The sequence below is a fragment of the Falco cherrug genome, chromosome 6 (genome assembly GCF_023634085.1).
Source record: "Falco cherrug isolate bFalChe1 chromosome 6, bFalChe1.pri, whole genome shotgun sequence".
NCBI lineage: Eukaryota > Metazoa > Chordata > Aves > Falconiformes > Falconidae > Falco > Falco cherrug.
In genome coordinates, this window is record NC_073702.1 from 52,494,691 (window position 1) to 52,507,272 (window position 12,582).

At 43.9% G+C, this 12,582-nt stretch overlaps 1 long non-coding RNA gene across 3 annotated transcripts; it reads right to left on the reverse strand.

Moving 5' to 3' along the window:
* Positions 1-1,155: 1,155 nt before the first annotated feature.
* Positions 1,156-11,105, reverse strand: LOC114014973 (uncharacterized). Of its 3 annotated transcripts, none has more exons than XR_003558692.2 (3): positions 10,962-11,105; positions 4,542-5,281; positions 1,156-1,811 (listed from the first exon to the last, which is right to left on the reverse strand). It is a non-coding gene; the product is annotated as an uncharacterized LOC114014973 (long non-coding RNA). The 3 variants fall into 3 exon arrangements; XR_008732968.1 differs by lacking the exon at positions 1,156-1,811 and adding an exon at positions 6,434-6,551 and having other exon boundaries at positions 3,585-5,281; XR_003558691.2 differs by lacking the exon at positions 1,156-1,811 and adding an exon at positions 6,434-6,551 and having other exon boundaries at positions 3,585-5,284.
* Positions 11,106-12,582: the final 1,477 nt, after the last annotated feature.

Sequence of the window (12,582 nt, forward strand, 5' to 3'; positions counted from 1 at the left end):
CCAAAGCAAAATACATCTGCTGGAAGAAAATCTCCCTGACGTTGCTCTGGTCAGAAGTGTGACTGCCCCCAGCGCTACCAGGGCTGTTGCCTCTGCCATCACAGGTTACACTGGTTGCTTAGTGCCTGGGAGACCGACCTCCAAATCCTCACTGGTGAGCTCAGTCCGGTCCTATTGGGCTGAACGGGATTTTTGTCCCTGGCTCCGTCGGATGCAGGATTACACCCTTAGAGTGAGTCTTTACCTTAGTGAAGTCTCAGGAAGAGGTATTTGTCTTTTTTGGCAATGCAGCCTGCTTTCCGAAGGGCCCTCGGCAAAGTGCAGCCCTGCTGCTAGATGATGTAAAACTGGACTCTCAGTCTGACCCAAGTATAATAATAACAATGCTGAGGAGCTAGGGCACAAGGACACACTCCCTAGCAAAATGAGGGTTTTCCCTATGCCTTGATGGGCTCAGATGGCTTTCATTCCACTGTCCAAAAGCCCAGCCTGTCCTTCCTCAGCAGCTCAACATGAAGAAGCACCGTGAGGTTTCTGATGCAAACGAGCCTGTCCACAACATTTCACAAACCAGGGAGCGATGTAATTCCTGATTCATGCATTGTACACCATGAATGTGTTGTCCTTTATTAAATTATTAACACCTCAAATGTCCCCTAAAATCCAGTAGCAATTTTGAGGTTAAAATAATGTCAGTGATTTAAGCCAGGAAGTATCACAGGAACAGCTAAACCTAATTACCCAGGATTTGGAGCGGTTCCGCTGCCAGCTACTAGACTCCAGACTTTGCGCTAGACTCCTTCATGGTGCAATAGGTATCCACAACATACAGTAAAATTTACCTGACCAAGCTCTTCACCTTCCACATCACAGAGTGCTTCTGATGATGCTATAGAGAAGTTTTTTATTTACAGTACCCACCAATTCATTAATTCCTTAAAGTTGTGTTTTATTGAACATCGAATGTTTTCTATCTAGCAAATAAAAAAATCAGTGCAACAATTACCTTGAACAATGCTGTGATACAGTTCATTTGGATAATTTTAAGCTGTCACCACATGCTAAAAAGAGCCAAATGACCACATTTAAAGTAGAAACAATCCTAAATTACAGTTAATGTAGTTTTTGCAACAGCATTGCTCGGAGAAGTGACTGTACATTTATGGAAGTTTATTAAAGGGTTTATCTTTATTTTAAAAATGCTCAAATTGAAAATGTCCACATTTGCTTATACCCATATTTCTTGGGAATATTTCAGATTCTTCAACTACTGTGCATTCAGGCTCTTTACAAAATCCACAAAAGTCTAAAGCAAGTCACAAATTCTATATAACACCTCAATATATGTAATATCTCAGAAGAGGGTTTGCTGTAGAAATAGCCTGTAAACTGGGGCTGGATTGAGCAGACAGAGTGAAGGTAAATAAAACAAATGAAATGTGTCATTTGCCACAGTGGATACTTTAAGTGTGCATTTGTTCATTTTTAATTATACAGATAGTGGAAATTATGCCATTCAGCAGAGACAAATTAGGCTTCAGATGGAAAGCATAATTCAGGTCAAGTAAGTAGCTGAAGGAAAAAAATGATATAATTAAATGTTGCCATTTGCATTCTTAAGACTTGGGTCCACAGGAGCTGGATTGAGATCCTACCCAGGCAGTACCAAAACATAAATTTTTTCCTGAAGTTCTGTGGGAAAGGTTTTCAGATTCCTCCAGAAGCTGTGGAAGTCTCCATTTCAATGTCCTCCTGCACAGCACTGCAGGCTGTTTAACACTTGGAACACTGCAAAATACCAATGTCCTATTCTGGGGAAAGTAAGCACATTTATAGAAATATTCAAGACAGAATCTTCTGGTTTCTTTCTGCTGACAAAATCAGTGTTATGACAATCATTAAAACTTCAGTGTTGAAAACAATTTCCAATAAATGAATCATTCCTGAACATAAAATAGTGTTAACCCGAACAGTAAATATATGCAAGGAAATAATTATGTAAAGATTATTGTCAAAAAGTATTTTGTTTTAAAAAGATTTTTTTATTGCTATTTTATACTTGCCGTCAATCTTACACAGAAATACAATATATTGTCTATTCAGAATGACAAGGTCTGATGTGTATTTTTTAAGTTAGTTGCAAAATACCGGTTGCCATTAACAGGCTAATGACAGTAGCTTCCTTTCTATTCAGCATTTTACACCAAGTTCACCCTTCCGACAAATGCCATTAAATACCAATTGCCACAGCCTCTCTGGAATTGCCCAGAGAGCTGCAGCCTGCGCCCGCAGCTTGCTCAGCATCAGTTCTACATTCTGGTTCGATCCTTTGCTAAACAAACTCAATATGCATTTGTCTGGTGGCTTAGGGTATTGTTAGGGATCAAATACATCACCCTGGAAATAAGAATGCTCGAGACAAAAAGAGAAGTAGCAACTAGGACAGCAGTGGTACCATAAATGTCTCGTTTGATACTTCGGCATGGTCTAAATATCTGGATTGTAAATGATAATGCAGAGAAGGGACAGGGGATAGCAAAGCATTGCGCGGCAGACATGACTATGCTCTCCCTGCCCAGGGAAAATCATCCCATCTCTGAAATACACACAAGATTTCTTTACAAAACTGAAACAGATTCATGTGCACTTGAGTCATTATTAGTCACTGAAACTGTAAGGTAATAATTTAATAGGCTTTTAATACTGTTGCTTACAGCTAGAATACTTTTTTACCTCTCTGCCAACTGCGCCGTTGTAAATTACTTATTTTAATGTTGGCTTGTTACATAGCATGTTGTCTTGTTAAATGGCATGCTAAAAATACAAAATACCAATTGAGACTGGTGCATGAAATGCTTTGTGTTTTAATCTCTCTTAACTATTGCAGCATTTGTGAAATTTTCTGCGCAACAGTAGCGGAAAAAAGGATGGCAGTTTAAAAATAAAATTAAATTCTTCGAGTGAACCACACCGTTCACCGTTCATGGTTTACAACCTGAGGCCAATACTTTTCCCGGTCGCTGTGCTCTGTCAATCTCTGTCCCTTTTTGCACTCTCCATTTGACAGAGAACCGCTTTTCCTCCCCATTGCGCCCCCCCCCCCCCCCCCCCGCATCCCCCTCCCCCGCCCTGCGGCAGCGCGTCCCCGCGGGCCCCTCGCGCCCGCCGCAGCCCCGTCCCCTCGGCGGCCCCGCGCGCCTCGCGGGAGCACGCGCCGCCGTGCAGGAGCGGATCGGGGATCACCCGCTCGCTTTTCCAACGGATTAGCGCTTGGCTTTTACACCGCTCCCTAAAGCATAGAGGTATTCCTCCAGTGTCTGGCCAAACACGTTAATATCTGCTCTCCCAACCATACTGACGCTCGAGCACGTCGTCTAACGCAAATGTAGGAAGACCGGTCACTTATTTGTTAGCAAAGGGGACAAAAGGCTCCCGGGCCGCTCACGAAAGCGCCCTTGGTGGTGCAGGGGCCGGGGCCCGGCGCGGGCAGCCACCGCCCCCCCGGCCCGCCGCCCCCGGCCCGCCGCCCCCCGGCCCGCCGCCCCCCGGCCCGCCGCCCCCCGGCCCGCCGCCCCCGGCCCGGCCGCTGTGTTGCAGTGCCTCCAAGCGGATTTGCAGCGCTACTGCCGTGCCTGGGGGGAGCCGGGGCACCGGGGCGGTTCGGCGAGCCTGAACGAAACTTCACCGCTCACTGCCTCCTTAGGCTCGGGAGCTACTTTATGCGGTGCGTAATGACACTGGTTCTACTGACCTTGCTTACCTGGTCAAAGATATGCATGCCTGCCCCAGAATCTGTAGATACAGGTTATATAGAGAGATACATGCAGATGCAGCCATAGAAGGTCTGCAAACCAGTCTCGGGCATGTTTAAGCACGTCTTTCCCTGTTGCTGGTGGCTGTGCGGGGGCTGGCCGTGGGAGGAGGGGGGCACAGGTAGGCCCAGCTGCGGGGTGGGAGAAATCCCGCAAATCCTCCATGGACTCTGCAGCAGCCAACTGCAAACTGTGTAAGAATTTGCCCCGTAAGTCATCTAGATACTTTCTTCCTGAGATTTTCCTGAAAGGGATGGCCCATGCACCATCCCCATAGATGTTACTGTGGTATCTCAGCCTTTTTCCCTGGATAATTTTGACACCAGGATCTTCCATGAATGGCATCTTTCTAGAAGATGCCCACATTTTAAAACAGAAGGGAATACCTCTCACAGCCACCCCTGAAGGTGAATTCAGGTACTTCTCCGTATCACTCACTGAATAAATTTGTTATCATAAACAAGCAGTGAGCCACCTACAGAACTTCACGGGACTTGCTGTGCTTGAAAGGGCTTCTTTGGGCACTGCCAACACAGTGTTTGTAGACAGACTGAATTTTTGGAAGCACTTATTGCTGTTCATGCAGCATGCTGGGATTTGCATAGTCTCCTAGCCCCTGGAGAAGGGCACCACTCACCTAGCAGGCATTGCCTCCATCACCATTTGTTATTGAAACGGCACACTTGTGCTAGGCAGCTGTCTGCCACCCTTTCATAGCCCATCACTCACCTCTAGTTCTGCAGAACAGAGTTTTCTAAGGGGAACATACACCTGGCAGCAGGACATCCCCCAGGGGCTGCGGCCAGCACTGCCAGCTCTTCGCTAGGAGTCCCTGCCCATCCGCTGCTGCCACCAGTGCCAAAGGTCTCTCCGAGGTGCTCGGCTCATGGGTTAAGCACAACTAAGTGGTGCATCCACTTTCTCTGTCTTTTGCCCTTGTGTGAAGCAGGTGCGAATGATTTCAAATGCCTGGAAAAATGTGATGTGGTAGCACTGTATGTACCTTCTGCATAGGTGTGAAATACACCCTGTACAAGCACCCTGTCAGGCCCAGAGTAACAGCTGTGCCGTGCAGTCCGGGTTTCTTCTGTTTTTCACTTACAGACAGGTTTCAGAAAGGATTTCAGGCACAGCCAATATCCGCCTCCACATGTCCCAAGGTAAGAGCCAGAACGTATCTCCAGTAAATTGTCAGCACCTAATAAAAAGGCTAAATCATTCCACAGAGGCTAGCTTGAGTCATTTGAAAAAGAAAACAATTCGCAGAGCCACTACTGCTCCATAGTGAGGAGCCATTATTAGACGAATCCTCAGGGGCAAACTCGGTTGCGGTTGGTCAGTCATTTAAATATTCCTATTCGGCTGCCTCCATGCTGTCCAGGACATGAAGCAAATGAAGCCTGGCTGTTACCCAGATGATCCACGATGTTGTGACCAGATGGAACTTCGCTTACAACACGTGTAGGTGCCTGCTGGACAATAAACAGGCTTTAGCTGTCTTTTGCTCTGATGAACTCAAGGGGGTTACTGGCAGGTTAAAACAATCACAGCCCCCAAAAGATTTTTTTTTTTTTTTAATTTATACCAGATGAGCAGAACAACAACTACAGCAAAGGTTAAATGGGTGTTTATTTTTTGTATTAACACTGATTTCTGGTTTTGCCACTTAACCATGGATCAGCAAAGAAAAACAGCTCTATTTTTGCCCATATGCTTGTGTTTGTTTATTTTTTCTCTTGAAATTGTTGTGATAGCTGCAAACACAGTTTACAGTTCAACCAAAAATTATTTATAGCCTCATATCCATTCAGGGGGCGAGAGGGTGGGTATGTATGTATATGCATGACTGATACACTCCACTCCCCCACCTCCTCACTGTGTACTTCTGCATGACTGCCCATACTCCCTTCTAATAACTTTTGAATTAATTGGACAATTTCAATTAAATACCATCTGAATTCTTATAAATACCATGAAAATAAAAAGCCAGAGATAGAAGAAAGAGAAAGATTCTAGATTCTGCTGAAAGGAAAGCTGCAGTGCAGTCTCCACCCTTGTTACCCATCAGAAACTAGAGAAAGGGAGAGATGCATGGATGCACATGCACCCATACAAATTCTGACTGTTCCAGCTGTGGGAAAAGCCTTATTAGACACCAGAGAAGATGCAGATCCATGGCCAGCCAGGCTACAATGACCCTACTGTGCAGTTTCTCAGAGCACAGACATAAGAAACCTGGGAATAGAATAGAAGGACCAGGCAGAGGCCAAAGCTCATGCAGAAATCTCAGTTCTCTGCATCCTCAGGTTTTGTATTTGTTAACGAAATCTCTGGTTGTTCTCAACAACAAGAGGAGACAGAATCAAACAGCCTTTAAATGAAATTTCCCCATTCATGAGAAAGAATGCAAAAACTGATCCCAACACCCATGCTTTAAATGAAACTTTAAAGCTGTTTGATTGCCCCTCACTCAGATGTAATCACCAGTTCTAGAAGCTGAACACTGAGGGGTTGAGTGAGCATCCCCAGTCTGCTCCTGGAGAAATTCAGCTTACTTAGCTGAAACCACTGTTGAAGCTTGTGCTAATATTTCCAAGTTTTATGATGTAGGGAACACCCACCAGATCTGTTCCAGCAGCTCAGTTGCATGGAGAGTAACATCGAGATGAGAAGTAATGAACAGCTGGCAATTTTTTCAAATGCTTCAGCTGGTTCTCGAATGATTTTGTAACAACAGCCCTGAAAGAGCAGAAATTTCTGCTGCTTTCACAGGAAAAAGATGGAAAACAGGCACTGCTCAGTAGGAATCTTATTATTTTACTGTAGTTTTACACAAAGGCTATGTTGCTTTCTGGAAATGTCACATTTGTGCTGGAATGATAAGAAACAAATCACAGTCACCAGAGCACAGGAATTGGGCAGCCTATGCCTTTTAGTGAAGCTACTTTGATGTTAAATGTGTTGGGTGCCTGTATAAATTTCATTTCCACATTTTCCTGCTGTTGAACCATACTAATTCTGCTAATGTTAATTTTTCTGTTCTTCCTCAAAAAAAAGATTCTTATCCCCAAGAGCTATCATGTGTTTGTGAGGCTGAGGAAGAAGAACTTTTCAAAGAGTGACCAGTACATTCATATTTTCATTTCCTAGAGCCAAAAGGAGAAGCACAGGTCACAGGAGAAGTTTAAGCACGAGTTGTACCTTTTTTTAATTAAAAAAGTAAGACCTCGATGTGCAGACCAAACTTCTTGTTACCATGGCTAGCTGGTGCCAGAATGACACTTATGCCAGAGAAAAGCTGTGCTGTTGCGAGGGACTGTGCTAGGGTTTCCTAAGGAAGGCAGCTGTGATGGATGCCTGATCATGAAGAAGGGGGAAAAGATCTGTATTTTATTGTAGCAAATGCAGAAACTTTTAACAAAAAAAAAAAAAAAAGAGTAGAAACTAGCTTCTAAAACCAGAGAAATCCTGGCTTGGAAGTGTTTCCACAAACACACATCCCATGTTTAATCCACAGTGATAAACTATTCTAGACAAGTGGACATCCAGGAATAACGCTTACTGGAAATACTCTTGCCATTTGGAAGTAGAGAAAAAATTTGAAAACAGCATGGTCAGCCTTGGAGAGTAAAGAAGGCAGAGGATAAAGATATGTGGGGAAGAGATATGCAGAGATGCAGGTGCAGAGATGCAGCTGTCTCGTGGCTGTGATGCTGCTTCCTCTCTATTGGACATAGTTTTGCAGCACCAGATGCTTGAGTCAATTGAGCTGAACACTGGGCAGTGAGCGGTAAAACCACTCTGTGTGGCTGTGATGAGCACCATATCCACAGCCCATTCGTGCCAGACCTGCTTTCTGAAGCAATTTCTGTCCAGACTCCAGGACCAGCTAATGACCTCCTTCCTAGTCCTAGGTGAGCAAGACTCCACTTTCAGTTCTGGGGGTAGGAGCTGATGGTAAGGAAAGGTGATGGGAGATGTCAGGCAGGCTTTGGGAAGTTGATGGGAGCCAGTATGAACTTTGGAGGACTGAGCTTGTAGGCCAGGAGGAGGTATGGATGTTTCAGCGGATAAAGGTATTTCCCTGTTCCTCCTTGTCTCTCTCAAACCCCTCATCCTCCTGGGTTTTCTGACCCCAGGCTCTCTTTCCTGCTCTATCTCTGCAATGATATAAGTTATTCATATAAATAATTATAGTTGTTGCTTCAAAATGGATCAACTTAGAGATAAACAACACCTGAGAAGACAATTTTCAAGGTAAGCCGTAGTATTCCAAGGAGTTTTACTAGAGCAACTGACTTAAATGGACCTTCAAAAGAGGCTACTGAGCTGAATACTGGTGAAATGTTCCTGCTCCTGGCTCTGACCTTGGCTTTGTTGAGAAGATCAAGACTTCAGCCGAGGTCTGGCAAGGAAAGGGGAGTGTGCACAGATACTATTGCTCCTGATGCCCTCTCCAAGTTTTTCTCACGCTGGATACCATCTCCAAAACAAGATCTCACCTCCTGGCTGCCACCTCTTACTTGTTATCCAGGGCTTGCTACTGCCCAAGTATGTTCCAGCTTTCCTCTGACTCTTGCTTGGCTCTTGTATTTAAACAGTATATGCTGTTTATGTTTATTATGTTTAAACATAATGCTGACTAAAGTGGTTTAAGGCAGAAAAAGAAACTGACTGACTACACTAATGAATCTAGCTGAAAATCTTCAATGCTACCAGGACTGTAAGTCACTGTGCGTTCATTACTACACAGACAAGTTTAGCTACCATAATCGCTTTTGAAACATCTTTGTTGCAGGTTAGTACAGCTAAACAGGTGCACTGCAGAGTGCAGTCAGCATCAGGAAGGTAAGACCACAAGTCAGTGTTATTTCTCACATTCTGAATATCAGAAATTACTACCTGAAATAGTCATATGAAATGAGGTACTAGGAAATGGTAACTGGTTAAGCAATTGAACAGCAAATTACTTTGTGCAGTTAGAATACAGGGAAAGTTCTCGTTTCTGAACTGCAAGCATGGCTTCACTCATTAGTTCCAGATGCAGATTTAGATAATTTTAAAGCATGCATATTTAAAAATCAACCATTCAAACACTACATACAAGAAAAAATATACAGATGTGAGTTGAATCATACCTCACCAACTATGTCTGTTCTGTGTCTGGTAGCAACACTGAAAGGCAGGTTAAGTTTCATGAGTCAGGTGCTACAAACCAGTTGTAAACACTGCTACACTTCAGCAGGAGCACACTTAGGCTGTGCATCTACCTATGGTGCTTTGCATCTCATTGCATCAGATCTTTCTTAACCAACACTATTCAGCACCATTGCCAGGCTGTAACTCCCTTGTCCATGCCACAGAATGTTGTACTTTGGAAGCCACAATCCTCCCAGAGCCTGCACTTTGGCTACTTTGGGTCAGCTGTCCTGGCTGTGCTCCTTCCCAGCTTCTCGTGCGCCTCCACGCTGGCAGAGGACAGGAAACTTGAGAAGTCCTTGATTTAGAGTAAGCACTACTTAACAACAGCTACAACATCAGTGTATCAACTTTATTGTCATACTAAATCCAAAACACAGTGCTGTACCAGCTACTAAGAAGAAAATTACCCCAACCAAACCCAGGGCATATGATAGCAGAGGCCTTAAGAAGTGGAGACACAGGGTGCAGTATAGAGGAGTACAGCTGCAGGATTATAAGAGACTGGGCACAGGCCTGGCACTAGAGATCCTACAGGTACAAACAACTTACCAACAGCTAGTTAAAAAAATGCAGATCTGCACAAAACTGGTTTTAGGGCAACAAAAAGAACAAAGAAATAGTACCTAACATACATAAAAGGCACGAGATACAGTTCATTCAGATGTAACGTGGATCTGCATATCAGCAGAGAAAAATCAAGGTTTAAAAACATGTTAGCAAGCATATAAACAGGGCCTGAAGTGGATCCTTGGGTAAGGAAGCAGAAACCATCATCATGAACATCATATTCCTTTAGCAAAGGACTCCAGATGCTGACAATTTCCCATAACATGTGCTCCACCATCACCAGAGTCAAACCACCAACCCCAGGAGTCAGAGGAGCCGGGGAAGGGGGAGCAAAGCATTGGGAAGAGGGGTAGAACTAAGAAGTGTGTGTATAATGGTTTTAACTGTGTTACCGTTATTGGTGTTTTTTTCTGCAAGAATGTATTCTTTCTCTTTCTGTAATAGTTACTAATAATTCTTGCATTATTATTTTATTTATACCAACAAGAGATTATTGGCTTTATACAGAAGGCAAGTTTCCCCTCTGCCCATAAACAAGACGTTGTGCATAACAAGGAAGCCCAGCATGCTTTGGTGGGACCAGGACATTTTGTCGTATATGATAGATTAACAGCGATATACAGGAGATGAGAGGCAGTTTTGGCACCCAGCACCAGCAGCAAGTGCCCAACTGAAGTGATGGGATACCTCCTTTAGAGCAGTGCCCCCCCCAACAGTCACCCCCTCTGGAGGCTGATCACACCCAGCTCCTCTCACTCCATGAGAAGAGATTTGGAGTGCAAAATCCTGTCAGGGCACTGTGTCAGGGATGAGCTGGGCCATCAATATTGCTTCAGCACAGTTCCTCCAGCTGTTCAAGGGCTGCAAATGGCATTCATAGCCCCGAGGTAACTGTGCTAGCAGAGAAAGGGTTCTCCAGCCAGCTTTCACTGAAGACCAGGTCCAGTTTATGGACTTACATCTGTGAGCAAGTACACAGTGCCTGCTGGTGCTGTGATTTCAGGGTGATTCCCTGAGTAGGGAAAGAGCTAGTGTCACCTTCTGCAGCCAGGTGTGTCAGCAGCCTCGGGGTACTAGTCTCTGTCGTAGTCAAAAATCCCCATAACCTGCTGCCTGAGACATTAAGACCTGCCTAAACAGGGTCATGTAGCCAAGTTAGTCAGGCGCTGAAGTTCTGTTAGGCAGTGATGCTGTGTAAGTTTGGTTTTCTAACAGCAAAAGAGCATCCTGAGGGACAGGCATGATTTCAAATGTTGTTAGCGTTTTGCACTGTTTCTGCAGAGCTAGCATGAGGACAAGGTCTCCCAAGCTACCTTCTCCCAGTCCTGGTCAAGGAGGCACACATCCCAGCAGGAAAAAGAGTACAAAAGGTACATTTACATAGTATGAAAGCAAGTTGCATCATGGCAGTAATCTAAACCACCTGGGACTACTTGACTGGCATCATCAAGCATCTCTCCATTGCCACAGCATCCTTCCTTGTCTCAAAAGGCAATTGCAATGTCTCTAAGAACAAACGGAAAATAAAACACACACACCCCCTCCTCCCACCACCACCACCACTACCACCACCACCACCACCCACCCACCCCTATCACCCCCACTCCACCCACCCCTCACCCACCCCCAACAACAAACAAAAAGATTATCTCCAGCTCTTCATATCCCAAGTTAGAAACAAAACAAACCAGACCAACCACGTATGATACATTATTGCAAATAAACATGATTTTGGAAGGAAAATAACTTGCTTTGTCATCAGTTTTCCTTCCTCCTAGGAGCCGTTGGCATTCAAAGTTCAGCAGCTTGGCTCAAAAAGAGGCAGCACAACAGCAACAGCACTACCAAGGGCAAGAAATGGATTTTATGAAATCTCTGAGGGTTATTTTGTGTCTTGCATGTCCTGTAGCATGTAATGTCAGCTTATTTAGGAACAGAGGTTCTCTTCTATTTTTATAGTTCTGCAGACAACATGGAAAAAGGATTTCAAAACTATTTCAGGGAAGTGGTAGTTAAAACGTTCTGTATCATGTTGCACTCTTGCACAACCTAAGCCTTTGCATTCTCTTAGCAGCCACGGTTGGTAATTTTTGCAGACTTTTATGTACTCTTGTACAATTGAATATCCAGAGACAATAGTGATCACCTGGTCTGTCTTTGTGCACAGTGTAACCACTTCTTAATTTCTGTATTACACTTCTTAGTTCTGCATTAATCCTAAAACTTCTGTTAAGCTATGGCATATTTTCTAGAAAGATGCTTGCTTCTGATTTCATATCAAACACTCATGATCTTATCAGTTACCTGCATAATTTGTTCTGATGGGACATATTGTTAAAAACCATACAGACACCTTTTCTGCATTGCATCTGTTTACAAGGTTTCTCCTAGACTGAAGATCTATTTTCTATCAGAAACCTCATCGCATCTAAAGAGACCACAATTTGCCTTCTGTCAGACAAACCGTACTAACTGTCTTGGTTTGTTTTCTTTTTACTAGACAGAATTTCCAGATCTGAGATTATGCTTTTCCAGACACTGTAATTTTTAAGCGATCCAGGCAGCATAAATAGTCATCACATTGAAGTATCTACCCCAATTATTTCAGGTATGGTTATAACATAGCATACCTTCTACACTTGTCTGATGTTCTTCTGCTTATGCATTTCAGAGTTATATTACATACAGCTCTGACATACAGCTTCCTATGGGGAGCTTGTGAGAAGCAGCACGCTAAGTAAAACCAAATGTCCATCCAGTCCTTATTCTCACAGTGGTACTTAGGATAGGGTATGTAAATGCTCAGAATAGGATATGTGCACTCATTTAGATACAGGGCACATACAGAGAGACCCTCTCATTGACAACACAACCTAGTATCTGGCAAAGTACCTCACCAGCAAACTCAGCAGTTTTCTGCATCAATCCATTACCAGAACCATGTGATGCTAAACAGGTAGAATGTGTGACATCAACACTTCTTTTTCCCCCACAAACAATT